General features: G+C 38.2%; 1 protein-coding gene across 1 annotated transcript in view; it reads left to right on the top strand.

Annotated features, from left to right (window-relative positions):
* The window catches only part of GALNTL6 (polypeptide N-acetylgalactosaminyltransferase like 6), a 451816-nt gene that overhangs the window by 310971 nt on the left and 116741 nt on the right, over window positions 1-24104 (top strand). The gene's annotated exons all lie outside the window — the stretch shown is intronic.

The raw sequence follows: 24104 nt of genomic DNA, 5'->3' as shown, positions 1-24104 counted from the left end.
GTATCCTCACAAGACAAAAACTAATAGCAACTCAAATATTTAAAAAATCCTCTTGGTCTTATTGTTCTAAAAGCAAAAGCAAGGAGATAGATACATATGAAATACAGGAAATGCATTGAGAAGCACCACAACTTGATTCAAGTGTCAGAGATTGTCTGGTTTATATCAGTAAGAGTTTTACAGATTGTTAAAACATATCAAATATCTCTGTGTGCCATTTACACACTGTAAACCTACCTACAGGCAATTCTGTCACCTAGTAAAGAATAAGATTTTTCATTCTGTTTGTAAATAATATTTCATAGAAGCTACCCTTGTAGTTTCTGCCATTGTACCATAGAGGCCTTTCTGGCCCTTCATCCCCGTATCCTTGCTTGTTGGGCAAAGATGCTGAAACAACTGCTGTAGTCTGGGGAGTAGGAATGCTACCCTTGAAGAATGTTTTCTGACCTTTCATTTGGTCACGCTGTAAAGTTGCCATCATGTAATTTAGTACTTGAGCAGATGCCAAGACGTGACTCTATCACAGGCGGCAGAGTAGCAACAGCATTTAAAATATATAAGGCTGAGGCTGACCTTCATAAAACTACATCAATTGAAGTTGGTACACCATAAACTGGCAAGCAGAGTGGCACTAATGAAATGTTGATGTTAAAAATGTATGAACTGGTGTAGCAGTATCATTAAACTATAATAAAGACAACAGCCTCAAAATGTTTTGAGACTACCAAACAAGAGTTTTGGCTGCACTGTTAGAATAAGATTTGTAAAGACCCAACAAGATTCAGTAGCATTGTGTTTTGTATGAGTTAAAAATTTGTATGGTATCATCAGGCGTAAACATTAAAGGTACGGATTGGGTTAGTAATGGCCTGAAATATTAGGCAAAATATTTATTGTTTTCCAATATACATCCTATTTGAGACATGACTACAAAAAGTCTTAGTATTTCTTCTAAGTCACTGACGTGCTACCTAGCACTGCACTAAAAGTACTAAAGAACCTGTTCTGTACAAAGGAGAGATCAGTCTAAAATAATAAGAACAGAAATTTCAGTTGCTCTTACAAGAGTTTGCCATCGCAAAGTAGTTATTCTTCAAGTGTAAAGGAAAGGTCTTATACCCATTGCAACCCCCCGCAGGGTATTTCTCAATGGTTATGTGCACAGTGTCAATTTTTCAAGATGCTCTGTATTATTTGCCTGTGAGGGTTGGGGTTTTTTTCCCACCGTCTATGCTGTAAGTCAGTTCAATCTTATCTGTGATACACTTAGATGTGAAAAATCTGTTTACAATAAGTTTTTTTATTTGGTAAATGTTTCCATTTTTTTTTCACTCGTTGGGACATGATACTGGGTTTATGGACGTATAAAAAGAGGAAAAAGTAATAAATGATAAGGAGCTTGGAGCTAGACAATTGTCAGAGGGACAGAGGGGAATTCGTAAACTGATGCAGAAATAAGCCATAAAGAAATAGAGTTGCATGTGTCTGCTGAGAAAGGCGGTTGGATGGGCATGCACTTTACAAGGTGAGGTTCCTGCAATGTGTAGGATTTCAAGGGTGGTTTCCAAGCTTCAGTAACAGTTTTAATTGGTGAGGAGGACTAAAGGGGATAGAATACTCTTGAGTCAGATCAAAAGAAAACAAGTTTGAACAGAACAGCTCCTGGGACCACTGCAATGCTACAAGGTAGGTATACCGTGTTTCTGGGTATTGCATTGCAGGAAGTCAAAATTAGGAGTTTTCCTCATGCTTACAGTTGGAAAGTGGCAGCGTAGTAGTTGTTGGGTGAACGTAGTGATGAATAACTTTTGCAGACAGAGACTGCCTACTGACAGAATTGAAAACTGAACCCATTACTGCTTCTTGTCCTTGCCCTTGGGAGTTTCTAGAGCGCAAACCTGAAACTTGGTGTGAGACACAGGCTGGGAGTTGGTTAAGAGCTGGCTTCTGACCTTTAAATCAATTCCTAGGAATTTAAGAAGAATAGGGTAGAGATAATAGGTTAGAAAGGGCCATTTGACCTGCTTTCTTCCTTCTGTATTTCTCTCTAAGATTTTTTTTAAGTAGTGATAGCACAGACCGACTCCAGAGAAAAAGAGTGGATGTGAGTTTTCATTTTTTCATTGAGAGGGATTGGGCAACAGCTGTTTTAGCAACAGACGTGGAAGGGGCATGGTATTCCAAGCATAAAGAAAATGAAATGCTTCAGGGGAGAAAGAACTACTATTTTCCACAGCCTGCATTGCTGCTGCCTTTGATACTGTCTCCCACAGCATTCTTTGAGAGAAAATAGCATCTTGTGGGCTAAGACAGGTGTACTCTTTGCTGCAATAAAAACTGGCTGGATGGCTGAGCCCAGAGAGTTGTGGTGAATGGAGTTAAATCAGTTGGTGACCGGTCACAAGTGGTGTTCCCCAGGGTTCAGTGCTGGAACCAGATCATCCAGATCTTTATCAATTATCTGGATGAGGGGATTGAGTGTACCCTCAGTACATTTGCAGATGGCACCAAATTGGGTGGGAGTGTTGATCTGCTCGAGGGCAGGAAGGTTCTGCAGAGTGATCTGGACAGGCTGGATCAATGAGCCGAGTTCAGTTGTATGAGATTCAACAAGGCCAAGTGCTAGGCACTGCACTTTGGTCACAACAACCCCATACAAAACTACAGACCTGGGGAAGCGTATCTGGAAAGCTACCGGCCAGAAAATAACCTGGGTGTGTTGGTCAACTGCTGACTGAACGTAAGCCAAGTGTTGTACCAAGGTGGCAAAGAAGGCCCATAACATCCTGACTTGTATCAAAAATGGTGTGGGCAGCAGGAGTAAAAGTGATTGTGCCTCTGTACTCGGTGTTCGTGAGGCTGCACCTTGAATACTGTGTTTGGTTTTGGGCCACTCACAAGAAAGAAATAGAGCTGTTTCATAAGCTGGTAATTTGGAGCTGGAGCATGTGTAAAGAAGGACAATGAAGCTGATGAAGGGTCTGGAGAACAAGTCTTATGAGGAGCAGCCAAAGAAACTAAAGTTGTTTAGCCTGGAGAAAAGGAGATTGATGGGAGATCGTATTGTTCTCCAAAACTAGCTGAAAGGAGATTGTAGCAAGGTGGGTGCTGGTCTCTTCTCCCAGGTAGCAAGTGATAGGATAAGAGGAAATGGCCTCAAGTTGTGCCATGGGAGTTTTAGACTGGATATTAGGAAAAAATTCTTCACTGAAAGAGTAGTGAAGCATCAGAACAAGCAGCCCAGGGAAGTGGTGGAGTCACCATCCCTGAAATTGTTCAGAAAGCATATAGACGTGGCACTTTAGGACATGGTTTAGTAAGTATGTTGTTGGACTGACAGTTGGACTTGATGATCTTAGAGGTCTTTTCCAACCATAATGATTCTATGGTTCTATTCTAGGATGCTATAAAATACTGAAAGGTAACTGCTTTGGTTTAATTAAATTAATTAATTTAATTAATTTTGATCAAAATGAGACATTTAAGTATTGAGATTTTGTTTAGATACATTTCAGTCTTGTTTATAGTGAAATAATGGCATGAAATTGAAGTGAATTATTAAGTCAGAAAGTGGAAATGTTTCATTTGAAAATTGTTTTGATGGTATGGGGTCTTTTCGGGGGGGGGCGTGTAACTCAGGGCTGGCTTGCTTTTTTCCTCCATTTGACAAGAATGTCTGGTAACTCTAAAACTAAAAGGCTGATATTGCTCCACATGTTTAGAAGAAAAATATTTTAGTTAGATTTTGTTTTCTATAATTGTATATTATAACCTATGTTCTTAATCTACTGTGTACCCTCTGTTCCCTTTAGCTGTGGTTTGAAAAGGAAGAAGAGGAGAGGGGACAATTCTCTCCATTGTGACATAGACCTATTGAATCCAGTGGAAGAACAACAAAAATTAGACAACAGGTTCAAGTCTGTACGTCCCTAGGCTTTATTTGATCCTTTACACCTTTGCAAAATCGATGTGATGCATAAGCACTTTAATTTTTGTAACATGCCAACTTTTCAATCAGTTTTCACAGAATGAATTACAATGAATGGTTGTCCTTTGGTCAACAAAAGCACAGCATGCTTTGACTCTCTTCTGATAAATAGTAGTATTGTACCTATAATTTCTTCGGCAGCCTATGGAGCATGTTAGACTGTTTGCGATTTTAAATAACGTTTTTAGTGGCAATATGTATGTTGTGACCCAGACGTTAGTTTAATTAGTCTTAGTCCAGCAGGTTCATTCAAAAATAAAATTATGGCATGATCCAATACACTTAAATTAAACAAAGTAAGTGCATAAAAAATGGATTTATAATAAAATAATTACTTGAAGGCTCTCAAGGACATTTATTAAGTGAGATAGATGCACAGAGAGCACAGGCAAATGCCAGAGAGGAGTCTGCAATCAGCACTTCAAATGTTGGGGTTTTTTTTGTGAGCTTTCCATTAACTCAGAGTAAACTTGATTATTACTGAGGGAAGCATTTAGTTTGAAATCATATTAGAGTTGGAGGGAAGTCCATTCAATAAACTGGGCTAAAATTAGTCTGTGGAACATGTTTGCAATACACTTTCAAGACAGTGCTGCAAAGAGCTGTCTTCTGTGAAGAGAAACATGGCTCTGTATGCACACATGTAATCATGTATGTAAACCATTTGGTTACAAAGCCACTACATTGAAGGTGCCAGTCAGAAGAAAATTTCATGTATTATGCAATCCAAGCCATTAAATACTGGGATTAAATTGCCATGTTACAGATTTTTGGCTTATTTTGGGGGGGACACTTTCAATTATAGGTTGCAAAGATATTAACTGGGTTTTTGTGGAAGGCAACAGTAGTTGAATTTTAACAAAATTTCTTCAAATGCTTTAGAATGAGGATTTCTTTTTTTTTTTTGAAACAGAATGGAGTGTATTTTCTGAATTCACTTACAGTATGTATCACATATCTGCTTATTGTGTCTTGCCAGTTTTTCATCACTGTCAGGTGGGCTTATTTTTTGAGTTTTATATCTCAATTCAGATCAATCTAATTATGCATTATATCTCAGGCTTAACTAAATATTTGTAAAGAGGAATACTGACCTGTGCGCAGAAACAAAACTGCTATTCTTTTTTAATTATTTAGACAGAGTAAAGCAATTTTTTATTGTTTGTAAGTATTAATATTAATATATCCTTCTGGAAATTCCTTAGTTCTATTTAATTAATAAAATATAGTACTCCTTAGGCAGAGAAAACATTTTAGGTACTGTAAATAAAATAATTTCATTAATGAGTAACTAAATTGATCACATTTTCCTGTGAAGAAAATAATGCTAAAAGAGAGAAAACTTGGGGATCTTAGTTAAATACTTGACTCTAACAGATTTCATGCCTGATTTTGGCACATTTCTGGTTGTCTATACATAATTCTCCCTCCTCATCTAAAATACCATCAACTTCTCTAATCTCCAGCCATGCTGTCAGGAGTAATTCACTAATGCCTATAAAAGCAAAATGGCCTAAACAAATAAATAAATAAAATCGTTTTGACCTGGATTTCCCTAATCTGATTTAGCACACAGCTGCATAAATGCTTGTGCCAGCATAAAAGGAACAATATCAAGTGATGGGGTGAAAGGGTGGGCAAATTGCTTCTCTTGGAACTATTGGCCTAAAATGTTCAGGAAATAACTCCTTTAATGGATCTTAGGGCTCCTGAATACACAAAGAGGAGTAGCAGCCTGGTTTAATCAAACATGACCATTTCTTGCTGAAGTTAAAAGGAAGGCTCACTGTGACTTCAAAACAAGCAAGATTTTAACCTGAAAAAATTTAATTCCCTAAACTATTCTCCATCACCACTATATAGCTTAAGATTAAAATGCTTACTAGCATACAAACTCTGCACAAGTACTAATCATTTTCCAGATATGGAAGCTTTTTCTTTTTTTTTTTTTTTGAATGTCAAAAAATAATTGTGATTGGAAGGAAAGAGACTAAGTTCAGAAGCAAAACAGGTTGCTCAGGACCTTGTCCAGTTTGGGTTTGAATATTTCTAGGGGTGGAGATTCCACAGTCTGCGTAGTCAAGTGTTTGATCAACTACTTTGACAGAAATAACACATGTAGTCAAACATAAGATTTACATGCCTTGATAAATAATGGGATAAAGCTTTCCTATTTTGTCATATAAGTGATTACAGAGAAGCATTACAGATCATTTGCACACAGTCTGACTTCTTCCCATTCCTCATCCTTGTTTAAAAATAACACTTTTTCCAGGGTTGCTAAATATGCCTGGAGGTTATCACCTGTGGCAATATGGCAGCGTTCAGCAGTTATCATTCAGGAAAGCTAGGGTTGGTTTCATGGAATTAATTCTGTGACTTGGTCACTTTATTGAGCCTGCAATACCTTTAAAAACAGTAGTGTAATAATGGTCCATTCACTAGAAAAATAAACACTTAAATTCAATGGTAAATTTCTTGTAGTAAAATATGCAAGATTTAAAAGAGGCAAACAGTACAAAAGGCATTTAATTAGATGCACATTTAAAGTATTTCTTCATCAATTAGTTGAATTTTACACTTTGAATTGCTTCCGTTAATGTGCCCTTTCTTCTATTTCTGTCAGTCAAATGAACATGGAATGGAGGTCTCTCTTTGCTTCTAAAATATTCCAAATGAAATCCTTCTGGTGCTGAATCTTTTTTCACAAGTATGCCAAGAGAATTGTCTTTCAACTTCACTGTCCCTCTCCAGTGTGCTATGGTGTGGCAAGAGGTATGTTCAGGAGTTTGAGAAGAACTACTGTTGTTGCAATTAAGACAGCTGCTGTGTGTTGTTCGTGCTGTTCTAACAGCTAGACCGAAAGGTGCTAAGGAAATCTGTTCAGACAGAAATCTAGTTTTCCAAGCGGAAGAGCTGCAGGGGAAGTCTGGATTTAAGCTCAGGAACTTGCGCCTTATCTCCATTTGAATTCTGCAGAGGACCTGAATGTGGTCCAACAAGGTATTAGTACTGAGCGTTGTAATATTTACACACTGGCATGGTTTACTAAAGCTCTCTTAAATATTCAGTATTTCTGTGGGCTGAAATGGGAGTTATAAAGATATGTAACAGCTGTTGGCTCTGTTTCTAGACTATATTAAGGTACACTGCTTTCTCTATACCATTTTGTACATAGTATGTCTTTTTATGGTGGATGAAAACTGGTCTCAGTTTTCTTACTATTTTGAAGGGAGGAAATATGTCTACTTGTGTAGCTAGTTATTGGAAAAGTAATTACACTCTCTCTTGATAGAAAAAAATAAACCTAATTGTGTACGCATATGTCACAGCTGAAGAAGCTGTAAGTAGTTTCATCCAAAGATGTTACTATTTTGAAATAGAAAGGGAATAAATATAATCCAGTGTGCTTGGTTTTGTTTTTTTTAATGTGTGGATACACTCAGGAGATCAAAAAGGAATATTTTAACAGGATCATGGGCAGCTAATAGTGTTTTCTATTAACTAATTCTAAGTTTGATTACATGTAGTCTAAACTTCATTTCATGCGGGAAAATTGATTTTTTTCACTTAGCCTCTGGCCTGGACAGGCGCACACTCTCCTGGGTGGAAAACTGGTTGGATGGCCGAGCCCAGAGAGTGGTGGTAAGTGGTGTGAAATCCAGCTGGAGGCCAGTGACAAGTGGGGTTCCCCAGGGCTCAGTGCTGGGTCCAGCCCTGTTCAATGTCTTTATCAATGACCTGGATGAAGGAATTGAGTGCACCCTTAGCAAGTCTGCAGATGACACTAAGCTGGGTGGAAGTGTTGATCTGCTGGAGGGTAGGGAGGCTCTGCAAAGGGATCTGAACAGGCTGGACCACTGGGCAGAGACCAGTGGCATGAGGTTTAACAAGGCCAAATGCCGGGTCCTGCACTTGGGGCACAACAACCCCATGCAGTGCTACAGACTAGGAGAAGTCTGTCTAGAAAGCTGCCTGGAGGAGAGGGACCTGGGGATGTTGGTTGACAGTGACTGAACATGAGCCGGCAGTGTGCCCAGGTGGCCAAGAAGGCCAATGGCATCTTGGCTTGTATCAGAAACGGTGTGACCAGCAGGTCCAGGGAGGTTATTCTCCCTCTGTACTCGGCACTGGTGAGACCGCTCCTCGAATCCTGTGTTCAGTTCTGGGCCCCTCACCACAAGAAGGATGTTGAGGCTCTGGAGTGAGTCCAGAGAAGAGCAACAAAGCTGGTGAGGGGGCTGGAGAACAGGTCTTATGAGGAATGGCTGAGAGAGCTGGGGTTGTTTAGCCTGGAGAAGAGGAGGCTGAGGGGAGACCTCATTGCTCTCTATAACTCCCTGAAATGAGGTTGTAGAGAGGAGGGTGCTGGCCTCTTCTCCCAAGTGACAGGGGACAGGACAAGAGGGAATGGCCTCAAGCTCCACCAGGGGAGATTTAGGCTGGACATTAGGAAAAAATTTTTCACAGAAAGGGTCACTGGGCACTGGAACAGGCTGCCCAGGGAGGTGGTTGATTCACCTTCCCTGGAGGTGTTTAAGGCACGGGTGGATGAGGTGCTAAGGGGCATGGTTTAGTGTTTGATAGGAATGGTTGGACTCGATGATCCAGTGGGTCTCTTCCAACCTGGTTATTCTATGATTCTATGATTCTATGAAATTGTGTAATTGACACTCTTCTGTAGTAAGCAGGGCAGGAAAACTAACACTGGGAAGAATGGAAGAAGATCTGTTGGTGTAGAGGGTTGTTTTTATTTGTCTTACAAAGTGATACCTGAAGTTTTTGTGGGAGTGTCTGTAGTTGTAAGCTAAACAGTACCAGGCACTTGTATGAATACTTAATCTCAGTGATCTAGATGACTAAATGTTTTAAATTTACAGAAGAGTTCCTGGTGCAGCTTCAGCCTCCACCAGCCAACTATGCAAAACTGTTCCCAGGCATGGTTTGTTATATTTCTGGTATGCATTTTGGGTGTTGATGTAGATATTTGGATGTTCATAGAGGTTAACAGCATGGTTGCCACCAGTCATCAGGTGGTCTGAGGGCAAACTTTGGCAGCAAGTACTTCATTAGTACAGATTCAGTCTGTGAGCACTATGTTACATTGATCCTTACTTCACAGGTTACCTGTTTGTGCCTACCTGCTGGCCAAACTTCTTTAAACCACAGAAGTGTTGTACTATACCAATGGAGATCCTCAGGTGCCTGAAGCTCAACCTAAGGCCATGCTTTTGACTTTGAAATGAAGGCAGATGAGTATATTGACTTCAAACCACTCTTCTTATGCAGTCAATGGCCTAGCTTCCCATTCCAGATTTCTACAGTGTAAGAGTCAGAATGACCCCGTGGGTAACCAAAAAACAGAGAGGGAAGATCGGAGAAAAACCTTAACAAGGATGTACGCTAGCCATAATCTATCCATTTGTGGGAGGAAGACATATAAACTTCTATGGCTCCACCTCATTCTTTGTCAGCTCTGTCATTCCATTCCCAAGGGCTCAAATGCAGATTTGCTGCTGAACAGCATAAGAATCATAGCATAATTCTGATCATATGCTTAGTAGCATATAGTGAAAACCAAAGAAAATAGTAGAATGCTTATGTGAGACATCCTGATATCCAAGTCCAGTTTGCCCTGGAAGTGGAACATTCCTACCATTCTAGAAGAAGAAATGAGTGATCTATAGTATGCAAAGAGTCTTATTAAACAGTAGGAACCATCTCTTCTAGTCTTAAAACTATTGCTTTTATTTAGCAAAATGTGAGGTTTTGTGCAGTCCCTTCTCTATGATGTTGGAACATTTATCTGTTATTGAACGTTTGCACAGCCTCTTAACCCAATAGAATTAAACATAAATGGTTCAGGTTTCAAGAGCAGGAATTAAGCAGTAAAGACCACATGATTCATTGGAAGTGAGAGAATCTGCAGCAAAACAAAAAGCAGAACCCAGCACACACTCTAATGAGGTGCAGTAGTCAGATATACAGACACACTTTTAATTTAAATCAATTTTCTAGTCCAGAAGGATCACTTATACTTAGTAAGATTGCAGCTGTTCCACTGGTAACTGAAGTCAGCTGAATTCTTTGTAGAAGTAACAAATAGAGATATCTCTGCCTTTTTTTTATGTGTGTGGTGTGACAGTTCCTTGTAATCAAATACAGCGGTATGTCTGCTCTGTCAGACTCGTAAGATATTAACCCATAGCCACTCATGGATAGCAGGATTGGAAAGATCATCATGAAACCAACTTGTCTGTCTCCCACTTCAAGATAGGATCTCTGTGAGCTTGTCCCTGCTAACAGATATTTATCTTCCCTGCCATTGTGGTGCTCCCAGAACCATTTAGGCTGGCTTATTCCTCTGCTCACTTCCCATTTCATTTATATTATTAGACTGAATCTCCTCTGTTGCAGCTTAAACCTATTCTGACTTTTCTTACGTGACATGGGTAAAAGAAAGATTATTCTCTTCCAATTTTAGTTCAAATTTCTTCATTCTTTCCTAATGTTTTCTGGACAGAAAGGACCCTGCTCATTCTCACTGCTGTTTCCTGGTGCCACTCCAGCTGGCAGAAAATGGTCACAACGAGTGGTACCCAAAACCGGGCACAGTGTTTCACCTCACGTTATGCCAGTACTGAAAGCAGCTTATGGGGTTTTTTTTCCCTGTTTTGGAGGTACATATTTATATGAGTCTTATATGTTTACATCTTTTCCCAATATAATGATTGCTTTTTTTTTAACTCATTGACTCATATCCAGTTTCTGATCTACTATAAATCAGAGAGCTGTTTTGAGGAACTACAAGATAAAGCCAACTAGTCTTTTTACACCTGCTTATTGTCTCCGAATGTTGGAGGCTTCCCTTTGTTCAATGAAATCCCTCTTTTTCAATTTTTCTCTTGAGTTTGACCAGATAGTTTTGAATTTTAATCCCACAATCTCATATGTTTTAGCATGTTTCAACTCCCTGTTATGTGGAAACTTAACTGATATGCTGTTTAATGAATGGTGCTCTCTTTTCCAGATCATTAATGGAAAAAATAGAGCAAATTCAGGACAAACTGTGGCAAATTCACATATGATACATCTTTCTATTTTATAAAGTTAATAATTGACAGTGAAGAAAAAAATGAAATATTTGATGCTATACTATGTGCAATTTTCAATGGCTGTGAAAAAAATAAGCATGCAAACTGAGATGCACATTAGTGAAAGGTACATGTTTCAAGTACCAGATGTTTCAAATGGTCCCAGATAGAACAAGAGAAAAATAACCACAATGTAGATTTTAATGTGACAAAAAGGAAATAAACTCCTGAGGTATTTGTTTGTTTAGTCCAAGACTCCATTAACACTGAAGGTTGATGATGTGGTGTGTTACATCTTTGATCTGTGACAGGCACAGTGTGTTTCAGTCATGGCTCTGATAGGCTTTTGAGCTCCTGTTTCTGATTCCTACTTGAAACCACACAAACTGCTTGAGAGAGGGGGGATGTGAAAATAACCCTTTTTTCTTTGACTAGCAGCTGCCAGATACCACAGATTATCAGATTTCATTCCTTTCCTTAGGCTGTGTGGAAGCATCTGAGGACAACAAATTCTGTCACATATTTGCAGCCTCATAAGTATTGAAATGCCCAATTTTCTCTGTAATAACAGCAACTGTGTATTTTCATATGCATAAATAGAACTGTGAGGACACTCACCAGGAGCTTTGTCTGATTGCCAGCTTTAGCACGTATCTGACATAAAAAGCTGTAAGAATCTGGCATTAAAAGACAGTCATTAAAATGCTTTTCATATTTATATATAGAGAGAATTACAAAATGGCAGTCTCGGGCACAGAATACATTGCTGTGGTTTTCCCTGCACCTGGTCGATTGTAAGGGGTTTAACAAGGCCAAATGCACACCGGTCATAACAATCCTGTGCAGTGAAACAGGCTTGGAAAAGAATGGCTGGAAAGCTGCATGGCAGAAAAAGACCTGAGGGTGTTGGTTGACAGCTGGCTGAATACAAGCCAGCAGTGTGCCCAGGTGGTCAAGAAGACCAATAGCATAGTGGCTTGTATCAGAAATAGTGTGGCCAGCAGGACTAGGGAGGTGATTGTGCCCCTGTGCTCGGCACTGGTGAGGCCTCACCCTGAATACTGAGTTAAGTTTTGGTCTACTCACAACAAGAAAGACATTGAGATGCTGAAGGGCAGAGAAGCTGGTGAAGGGTTTGAAAAACAAGTCTGAGGGAACAGGGGCTGTTTAGTCTGGAGAAGAGGAAGCTAGGGGGAAGCCTTATCACTTTCTACAACTACCTGAAAGGAGGTTGTAGTGACATGGGTGTTGGTCTCTTCTCCCCAGCAACATGTGATAGGAGGAGAGGAAATGGTTTCAAGTTGCATCAGGGTAGGTTTATATTGGATGCTATGAAAAGTTTTTTCACTGAAAAGAGTAGTCAGGCATTGGACACAGGCTGCTCAGGGTGGAGTTAGCATCCAGAGGTGTTCAAAAAACATGTAGATGTAGCAGTTCAGAATATGGTTTAGTAGGCATAGTAGTATTGGGCTGATGGTTGGACTTGATGATCTTAGAGGTCTTTTCCAACTTAAGTGATTCTATAATTCCTTGGTGTTTTTACTTGCAGTCAGTCAGATGTGAAGAGGTCCCATTTAAATTCAGTGGAAGGATGTGGAAGCAGGTGTGCTAGTGGAAGCTTGCATGGCTTCCCTAGCTGCAGAGGAGCCACTGAGGACTTGTGTATGGCAGGTAGGTCTTGGTTTTTTCTCAGTGGCTCATGTGGATTACTGAAGGACAACTGTTCTGGTCTGCAAATTAGAGTTTTCTAACACAGAATCTTGCCCAATAAGAGGTCTGCTAAAACTAGAAAGAATCAGGAGTCTCCAGACTAGGGGGTTTGTTTTGTCCCACTAAGCACATGAAAAAAGCATGTAGCAGCTCCTGAATCACCACTTGCTGCCTACTGTATTTTTCTACTGTAAACTGGAAGAAGCCAGAGCAGTTTTTTCTCTGGTGACTTAGAAAAGTTTGCTTTTCGCTTTCAATCAGATCAAATTACAGCAACGGTGAAATCTCTTACTCAGCCTCCTCAGAAAATAAGCAGCTTTAAATCTTAACTCTCTAAATATGTTCAGATTTTTTTAGGCTGACCAAGCATAAAGTAGATCACCAATGTGTGAGAAGTTGCCCACTGGTGACCAGCAACAGGCAGCCGAGAGCTGAGCCAAATGTCCTTGTAGTATTTGGCAAAGTTTCAGACATGTGGCGATTGATTGAAAAGGTTGTGAGATGTCTTAGATGTCTGCACTGAAGGAAGTGACAAGTCTTCATGTATTTAAAAAATGCAGTTTTGTAGAAGAAAAGACCATCTCAGATTCACAGTGGACAGGAAAAAATGGGCCTATCTGCTGCAAGGTAGATTACCTTTAGACTGTAGCAAGATCTGTCTCACTGTAAGAGGCAGTAAGTGCTAATTGAAGTAAGTGGCTAGGGCTTCAGTCTTTATTCATAAAACCAGATTAGCCAAAATATGTCAGGAACTCTGTCCATATAGATATCCTACATTGGGTAGTAGGGAGAGCCTTGTAATCCTGAAAGTAGAAGTACTTTACTTCGGTATTCAGGCCTGGTGCATAGCTGCTGAAATATGGTATCTGATTCTGGAGTCTGTAATCAGGAAAGACAGCGATATAAATTGAAAGAGTTTAGAGGAAAGCTATAAAAACGTGTTATACAGGAGCACAGTGTATGTAAATTAACAATGCAAATTTTAGAATTTTAGATCTGTGAAACAAAGATATAATCCAACAGCTGGAAACTGAATACTACAAGAAATCTGCTGAAGTCACCTCCCTGGCAATATTTAAATCAAGTTTAGACCAGACAATAGCTCTGGATTCATTTTGGAAGAGCTGTCATGTAAGTGTTGACAGAATCACACTCTTCATGGGTTGGGAAAAAAAAAAAAAAGTAGAGAGATGGAATTTCTTCACAGCACAGTCCTATTTTTGTATGAATCCAGAAAAGTTTCAGTGTAAACATGCTTCAAGTGAATTGCAGGGGATGGGGAAGGAAATTGTTTTGTTTTTCTTTTTAAGTCTAGTGTCTAATGTGAACTGTAATCTATTTCTAGTGAAATAAATTATTAAAAAGGTGATAAAATTAAGAAGTAATAGAGATAAATGAAAGATATCTTTTTTTCCAATAATTCTCAGAGGGTTCAGGGACAACTGAGTCATAGATTACTGAAACTTTGTATTAATAGTCACTTCAACAATCCCTTATGCTTCAAACAGGACTTCTGTATTTAGCACCTTGGGAAAGGAATGTGTTAAAAATAATACATATGATAATTACAACTATCCAATCTATATAAATAATATCATATATATTAAAATAAGTAAATATCAATTTCTGTGGTAAACCATTTCATGATATAATACCAGTATCACTGAATGTTTAATAATATCTGTTGATAGAACATGCCCTCTTTGCTTCTTTCTTATTATCTTCTTAAAGTTACTTGAAGTACAAAGGACAGGGTGAAGTCAAAAACCATTATCTAAGTCTTTCTAGACTTCAAACTCATAATTTTTGTATGTTGTTTCTAAGACTGGTCTCTTACATAAGCTGCTTTTGTAACTTCCTCTAGAAAAGTATTCCACATTTTTATTATCTGTTTGGGGGAGGCACAGGTTCATCTTCTGTTTCTGCTGAAAGTTTTCTAACTTTTAGCTACAACTCTTGAAAGCTCAGCCTATGGCTTGCTCTTGGGAATGTAACATCTTTAGTTATTTTGTGTATTGAGAGACAAATTCTGCTGACAGTGAGTTTGCTTTGGTTGACAGCAGCAGATTCATCAGCCTGAGGTATTTTAATTATTTCTTTATGTTCTTTATATGAAAGAGCTTATTTCAAATCTTTCAAAGCGCAGACTTTCAGACAATGCATAAGAAGTAGAAAAATTTAAATGCATTATCTATTAATGTGACTTCATAAAGCTTGGGTGTTTTCTCTCTGTGAAGTAGCCAGTAGATACATAGGATGTTATCAGAAACTATTTTTGAAGTGATATACTAATGTAATGACTTCTTAAAGTTGAGGATATCTATGTGCAAGTTAGCTATTTAAAAAGCTTTAGAGAGCAAAGTATTTTAGGTCCACTTAGATTAAAATATCGCCATAATTTTAGTAGCTTTACAATGTGATATGAAATTAAATCTAAGCTTTCTCTCAGTAATTGCAGTGGGGAGCTCTAAGGACTAAGTCATAAATATCTTTATATTGGTATGTGTTGTTGTAGAAAGGTACCAAATAAAATGAATTCTTTATTGGAAATATTAAAGCAGCTGTAGTACATTAACGTACGAGTTGTATATCAAGCTTGGAGTGCTTAGCCTTATCAATATCGCTTGAAAAAATGTTCTACCAAGAAAGAATGCAGATCTTGAACAAACAGGTGTCTTTTATTACCTTTGTTAGCTATGTACAATCAAATTTCAAGCTGTGACAAAGTTTTGTATGCATTTATCATATCCTTGCTTTGTTACATTTTGGGCACAAACCATGCAGACTATATGAATGAGTGTGTATGATGGTATGATTGTCAGAAGCAGTCATACAGTCTATTTGAAAAGCGTCTGTGTTTGACTGTGTTCAGAATCAGCATAGGCCTGCTGCAGTTTCCCCATCACTTACTTGCAGTGATTCAAGGTAAATCCTCTTACCCAAGATCTGTCTATCTGCTATGTTTGATACTGTGATGGTGCTCATATCCTGACTTGAAATGTATGCTTTGAGAGCATGGAAATTAATACCCAATAATATATTGGGTATTGGTGAGGTCTACAGGTGTCCAGCAGACAGTTCCTCTGAAGCATGCTGTTCCAGTTTAGAATGATTTTTCTTTTAGCTAAGTGCTGTTACTTGAGACAGTTTTTCCTTAGCCTGTAGTGCAGTGGGAGAGATGACCAGTAGGCTTAGTACAATATTTAAAAGAATCATAAGCTGTAAATTATTCCAAGGCTTTTTGATACTTCCCTATTATGTTGTTTCAAGGCAAATGGGCAGTATGGTAAGTCAGACATGCTGACTAACATGGTTTTTGTGATTGATGTTGGCTCTTTCCAGTGCTTCACTTTCCCCTCACACTACCAGATTGTACCTATGAGTAATAAATCCTTCCATTCAAATAGCTCTTGCATCACTTCTTTTGTGATCTATTGAACTATAAAAGGACTTGAAAATATTAGATGCTGAATCTTAATATTTTCTAGATGTGAGTATGCTCTTCTACCTCAGGCCAATATCTGTTAGGAAGATTATTTTCAACTTTAGCATCTGTGGAATTATCAAACCTTCTCCAGAAAGAATTCATCTGAGAAAATATGGGGGTGAAACATTAAATTTTAAAGAGAAAAAAATATTTTAAAATATTGCTAAAGAAAGTCTTCCTGCATCACTATAACCCCTTCCCAGCCAGGGGTGTAGCTCATTTCTCTTCAGATGTATGAGTTTTTACAAGATCTTGCTTGATTTTCATCCAACAGTGATGAAGATCTGAATAATAAATCCAGCTTATTGGAGCACTGAAGGACTTTCAGTGTCAAATTACACTGAAAAGTCCTTGCCTGAATTTAAACCTTTTCTCGGGTCCTAAATGAGCTAAAAGCAAGTGTGCTACAAAAACAGTAATGGCTATTTCTTTGTATCATTTGATCACAAATCAGAACAAATAAGCCTTTCTTTTTTGTTTTGTGAAAATAGAAGTGGTTCCCCCTTAATATTGCACCACTGTTAAGGCTTTCTCTATGTATTTTTACAAAGTTGCAAAAATAGAGGCACAAACTTTCATTTCACTGCAACAACAGTGAAAAGTCTTTACTCTTTAAGTAACAGGGAATTGTTATGAAATGCTTAAGAAAGTATGGAAATAGCTGTACATATGCTAGAACTAGCTAGAGCAGAGCTAACAGCAGTCTGTGAGCTGATTTTATCCCCACACAACCACAACTTGCAAGCTAAAGATAATACCTAAAAACAGAGACGCATGAGGAGAGAAGAAAAACTGACTGAAAAATAACCTGAGCATTGTACAGTATTGCATGCACTCAAAATGCTTCCCTTTCTCCATTCCTTTAACAAGCAACTCTTTGGGAGATTTTTTTGGGTCAGGCTTCTGTAAAATTTACCGAACTGCTTTGCACTGAATTTTCGCTTTGATTTGAGAAATGCTTGTGCTGTAGTATACATTAGAGGAAAGTGAGTTGTATTAAATTGATGTTAAATTTATAACGTATACCAACAACGTGAACAAAATTCAGAATGCTGCCAATCTAAGTTTTGTGCAGCTAATCTACCTAGGGATGATGGTACATATGAGAAAAGATACTTCTAAGACTTTGTGGCACTTTCAAGGGATGTAATGACATTTGAAAAGCAGTTTGCAGGTTCACCTTAATGTTACACATTTTAAGCATTTTTTTTTTGGAGAAGGGGAAATCATTTTGGGAGGGAAACCATGATTTTGGACTGAACTTCAGCACACAGTTTCTACTTCAGTTCCACAACTTGAAACAAAATCTTGGAATACAGAACGTTCTTGGTAGGAAGTTGTGTAAAAAGACACATAGGTGACATCAGAAGTAAAGCCTACAGTCTTCTGCAGCGCTCCTTGATATGATATGTTATGCCATGTTACTAGTTCCGACATTTTTCAGTAATAATTATGCAAACCTAAATTCTCGCTATGAATCTCCACTTTTGTTCCCACACCAACCTTCCACCTAATGCACAATGTGTGAGTTAAATTTTCTTGGTTCAATTCTGTTATAAGAATCACTTATCTAAGTGTAATGATTCACTTCAACCAATTATGGCTCTGGGAGCTTTCTGGTGCTTTCTGTCTTCAGTTACTATGATGCTGTTTGGTTTGCTCTTGACTTTAGTAGCAGACTTTTGTTTATGAAGAGTATATCTTTTGAAATGAGATTAAAAATAGGTCAGCTTAAAAAGCTATTTATTTAATGTCAAAACTGCATGGAGCAGGAGCATGAGATGCCTTCTTATGCAAACCAGAATGATTTTAAGAAGGAGGGTATCAGTTTTGCCATAGGTGAAATGAATACTGTAAAAAAGCTGAAAAAAATATAAGGTAAAATGCAAACTCAAGGACTAAAAAGAGAATGAAAACAAAGTGAAACCCGCACAGACATAAAAAGAGGAGAGTAGAAGATGCATATCCTATGACACTGAATTTATCTCTGTTGTAATTAGATTTGCCAGCAATGTATTCAAATATGAAACAATATGTTATTCTGGAGCTTACAAAAACATTTGTATCCAAATAACTATGTGTAGAGCACACTTAATTAAAAGATAATCTACTGATACTCATGTTGAAGGTGATACACCTGCTGCAGCGAAACATGTTGTGTGGATGAATTGTGCATAAAACCAGCATAAACTTGGCTGAAAATGTGTGTAAGGAACAGCATTTTACAGTCCCTTTATACCTATTTATTTGTGTCTCTCTCATTCCTCTTTACTGTGAAGTCAGTACAATATCTTCACCTTCTGTCTGACTTGATGCCACAGTGGAGGAGGAGGAGCACTCACACACTTGGGCATAAGTTTCACCCATAAGATGTGGTTAACAGCTAAGATGTAATTTAAGATGTTCCTTGCCGTTGGCTGCTGTTGCTGTCTCACTTCTGAGAAGAAATAATTGGCATTTCTGCATTGTGTTGTGCCATCACCTAACACACTAGTGTCCTTTTACCTCTAAAATTCTCAGGTTACTAGAGGCAGAACAAGCAAATTTTATTTTCTACCAAAGGGACTTTTGAGTTAGGGACTTCAAATCTCTCTAGCTGAACCTAAATATCTGCTTATTACTGAGTTTTAGTAGTGCTGTGTTGTCTGAAAAGACAGATATAGTCTTCTTGGAGTTGTGGGAAACTATCATGGATTATTTTTTAACGTAGTCTATCCAGCCCTAAGGGTTTGAGGTTTTGAGTTTATCATCTTTGTATAAGTCATATCAATCCATTAATGAACTTCAGAAAAAACTGTTTAAAGATTCCAGATACAAGTTGCAAGACAAAGCAAGTGATTTTTTCCTGGATTTGGATTTATTTGCATATAATTCATAGTGTCACAATGTCGGTACTATTAGTTTTTGTAGGAATTAGCATAGTCAGTTCGTGTCTGTATGTTGTGCAGAGAAAGATGAGAATCAGTAAGACTATTTTAATAGAATGTGTCCAGAAATTGTTTGACAGTACTATGTAACTGTCTATCATTTTGTTACTTCTTTTTGGTTTATATTGTTGGTCTTGCCATGAATGGCACAAAGTACTTTCTTGTTTGTGGGGCGATATATTACAGATTATTAAAAGGATGAGCCAAAGAGAATGGCAAGCAAAATAAAACTTTATGTAAACAATGAGGTGACTCAGTATTTGCTGTTGTCTTTATGCTGACATCCTAAGTTGCTGCTACTCAGTAGCCTCCTCAGTGTTCCTCTTGGACTGCTTTGATGTGTGCTGTTACAGAAAAGTCAGGTTTTTAGCTAAGTAGCAAGCAGTAAAACAGAGGGGAAAAGGCTACCAGAAATATTATCCAAGCTAATTATTAATTTGTTTACAACTCAAAGTGTTGAAAGTACCATGACAAACTTTTACTTACTGGGGTGGAACAGGGACTTAATGGAGCAAGGAGAGCAAATGCTTGTGAGAATAACCAATTTTCTGCATTGCACTGTTCATTCTTGCTACAAGGTAGTCTAATCAGTCCCATGTAATATAAAACAGAATTGTTAGAGCCTTCTTCTGTGTAGTCACATAGCTAATGATTTTGTCTATTCATTTCTGCAATCCTGGAAAAGCCAAGGCAGCTATGAATGATTGAACACTATTGTATTCCAAGTCGGCAGAACTGTTCCTCAAAACAAAGCTAGGCTGATAAATAAGTTAGTAGAGATACTTTGTCTTATAGCTGCAGAATGCGTTAATAAATACTGGATTTTGGGGAGTATAAACAAGGATGAAAATGTAAGCTACTGATAATTGTAGGATATGACCTCATTGGGGATTAGTGTGGAACTTTTCAAAGGTGCTGTATGGCTGAATTACCCCGCCTGAGGGTAAAGCCCTAGAAGAGAAAGATAGAGGTGAAAAGTCTCTGTCAGCATCCCTGTTAGAAGCTTGGAGAGTGCTTCCTCTGTCACAGTTGAGGCATTTAATGACTGTAATGTTTATGCAAATGGATGTCTGCACAGTTAGGGATTGCTGTGGCATTCAAAAGAACCAGCACGCTGCCCATTGCTTCTGGTAGAAAACTTTGATTTGAAGGATTTATGTAACCTCCCTTCATTATCTTGGGCAGAATACAAGTGCCTGCTTGTGTGTCTTTGGCAAGAATTTGTCTGACTTGTCTCCTGGAGTTATGTACTTTCTTCCAAATAATAGAAAAAGCTAAGACCGTTCTTTTGAAGTATGATAAATTTGGCAGTAAATTTGGTGCCATGTATGCTTGCCAGAGGAAGGGAAATCTAGTGAATTGTTACTGTGTAGCGTGGTTTCCCTATAAAAGTGGAAGCTTTTATTCCACAAACTGTTTAAATATTTCATCCAATGGATATTTTGTGCAATATCAGCAGCAGGGTATGAAATAATTACCCTATATCAGGCAAAGTGGATATTTCCATATAGCCAGATACAAGTATGTACCAGCTCACACACACACACGCATGTAATCATAGTGCTGATGGCTTTGAAAAATCTATTAGTAGCTTCATAGGTGCTTCAAAGATTAGGGGGTTTCCACGGACTGCAGTCCTAGACAGAGACACATACACTTTTCAGAAGAGTTTTTTTGAGTCCCTTTATAATACTTCTGGTTCTAGGGAAAGGTGAATGATTTTCTATATGTCAGTTGCTTAAAGGTGGTAGTAATTTATTCAATTAACTATGTTCACAGGAGTATTTAAGAAGCTTCCTTATATTCAATATTTTTTAATCTGACAGCAGTGGGTAGACCTTTGTAATCCTGTTGGCGACTCTAGAATTTTGGCCCATCCTGTCAAAATTAATTTTTCTTCAATAAATACTTTTTAAGAATTATTTCCATGGTGTTAAATTATGCTATAATTCGAATCACTATCATTAAAGCAATGCATTAAAACACTCAATTTCTTTGAAAAACATTACTCTCACAGCATTGAAATGGATATAAGCCAAGAGTTCTCCCTTTGAAAGGCCTCTTGGCATGAGTCTGGTGAATTTCTTGGACATTATATAGATATGATTTACAGCCAAGTATGGTTTACAGATTTGAAAGCTAACTGAAATAGATTTATTAGACTAAAGCATTAGCTACAACATTAGTTTATAGTCAAAATGTTGTTGTCTGTGGTTTCCAACAAATTATATTTGTGGGTTGTTTTTATGGGAAGAAGACTTCATGCTATGCAAGGTGCTAGTCTGAAGCTTGTAGCCAGTGCTGACAAAGATCATCTCACTAATGTGCATGAAGTCAGGAGCACTGAACCCCAGATTTATTCCACCACTCTGAGGGCAGCTGAACTTTTTGAAGTCTTGTTTCCTTTGTTAATCCCTCCTGTTGGCACTTCAATTCACAACTGAAGTATCAACTAATTAACAGCAGCTGAATTTTTGATCGATCAATTTTCTGTTCATAACTGAGCTCCCGTAGGTTGCAATCTGCAGCCTTCTCCGTATTGCTCTGTTGGGCATCTCACACCGGAAGAGTTGTTTTGGCGCTCCTGTCTTCTCAACAAGACAGCAGTTGTTTCCCTGCTATAACTCAAAATTACATTAACTCCCTGGCTAGTATTTTTACTATGTCAGCACAGGAAAATTTAGAAGGTCCCTATCTTAACCCCCACTGGTTGTTTCAGGTGAAATTACAGTGAGCTGTGCCAGTGAAGTTGGCATTATTAGAAAATAACAAATCATTTTACAAAAACTAATAAAATCTGCTTCTTAGTTCACTAGCCAGCAAAAAATAATACAGATTACTCCTCCAATCACACCAACTCCATATTCTCACACCACTAATGGTATCGGAGAGTTGCCAGAGGAACCCCCAGGTGACACTACTGCATTTGAAGTGCCTCCCACAGCTTGTCTCACCTACCAGCTCACCACTAGAAGTTATTATCAGCTGGCGTAAGTCTGGCTCTGGCTCTCCACTGCAGGACTCGCATGAGGTGTGTTTCAGTGACTGACTTCAATCTTACCTGGCAATGCCCTAGTTCTAAAAAGCCCAATCTAAACTAACAAATGAAGAAATCCACCATTTTAAGCACTTCCTTCAAATGCATGTAAACAACTTATCTGTGACATATGTCCCATTACTGTATGACAGCATTTTGTCCTCAGCTTTCCGCTCTGCAAGTTCTTCGTTCCCTAACCTATCAAATCCTTTTTTTTTTTCTACTTCTACCTACTACATCATTTTTTCTGCTTCTTTCCCTGGTTTTGCTCTCATCAGAATCAAAATGAAACTAAGCCAATCACTCCAGCCATAGCTAGTCCCTTTACTCCTAAACCCTAGCAGTGTTTTCAGTTTGCTACTTCTAGGGATGTTGGTGACAGGAGGAACCCATATTCTCTCCCTGATGTCATTGATAAATCTATTGAAGAACATATAGTAAGTCTGAAGCATATCTGCAGTGATGGGGTGTCAGAAGGTTTCCCTAGGGCCTCTGCTGCCATGAGTATACTACTTTCTTATTGACCAAAATCCCACTTGTGTCATGCATGACTGAGCAGCTTCTTGTGTTGAAAGCTATAGTGTCTGATGAGAAACTGCAATATGCCAGTGTTGCAGTATGCTGACAGCTCCTGTTTTGGCAGTCAAGCAATCGAGGAGGGTTGGAACTAGATGATCTTTAAGGCCTCTTCCAATGATTCTATGATTCTATGCTTCTATGCTCTTCATATAGAATTTCATAAGCTCATTGATATGTTGAAAGTGCTGAGTCCTTCTGATATTCCTGCATCCTGCAGTGGTCTGAGGTGTATGCTTAAGACATTTGTGTTTCAGGCAAGCCAAATATCATACAGTGTGAACCAAAACCCTTAGAGCAATTGTGGTCATCATGTTAAGTCCAAACAACCATGATTCAATTGTGCCTAAATTGTGCCTGTTTCAGAGCTGATTAGTGTCAGGTATGTTTGCAGATTGGCTTGAGCAAACACACACACAAAATCTCCCATGTAGACACATAAACCTTATGAGTGATCAACTTAAAAAGCCATTGTATTTTTAGGCTTTCAGGTTAACTTCCAGTAGCAGGTCTTGAAGTATATCCAGGAGAATAAGGATACACCGGGTGCATATTGATTCTCAGTATATTGTTTTTCTTGTCTTTGCCCTTGAATCTTTTGGATGAGGAATGAGGTCTAGAGCACTCGGGAGAATGGAATATGATCTCATTTATACTGCTGTATCTTCTGACTTGAATCCAAAGAAGTTATTTGTCTGCAGAACTTGCGGGCATTGTGGTTGATCTAGTTTTATGTTAGAATACAGTGTATGAAAATCTGATATTGCTTATTTAACAGTCATTAAATTATGGATATTAGCCTTAATATCTTGGGGATATTTGAGTTCATGTAATTTCTTTGATAAAAATAATGTCTGTACTCTCAATTATATGTAGTTGTTCTCCCTTTCTCCTCTGTACCTCTCCCTTAATCCACTGTGAAACATTTCCTAAGCTGCTTGAGGGCACAAAATGCAACATTGAGTTACACAAATATAAATCCAGGTTAACTGTGCTAGTTTCTGTTGCCTGCATTTCTAATGATGTAACAGAAATTTCATCTTATGTGAAAACATTTTTGAAAGTAAATTTTAATGTTTCTTAAAACACTGTTTTATATAAAGTTGTCATTAATCATGTTATACAGTGGTCTGATAGGGACATCTTAGAGTTTTCCTGGCTTGCACCCTATTTTGTTTCCCAGAATTGTAACATATACATGATTATGCTACAAAACACAATGAAAAATGCTACATCTTGCAGATGGGTGTACATGTTGGAAAAGCACCTTACCTCATTTTCT

Source organism: Phaenicophaeus curvirostris, chromosome 4 (genome assembly GCF_032191515.1).
Source record: "Phaenicophaeus curvirostris isolate KB17595 chromosome 4, BPBGC_Pcur_1.0, whole genome shotgun sequence".
In the NCBI taxonomy this organism is placed as follows: Eukaryota; Metazoa; Chordata; class Aves; order Cuculiformes; family Cuculidae; genus Phaenicophaeus; species Phaenicophaeus curvirostris.
Note: the sequence above shows the minus strand (reverse complement) of the source record. Positions and strands in the feature narration are given on the sequence as shown.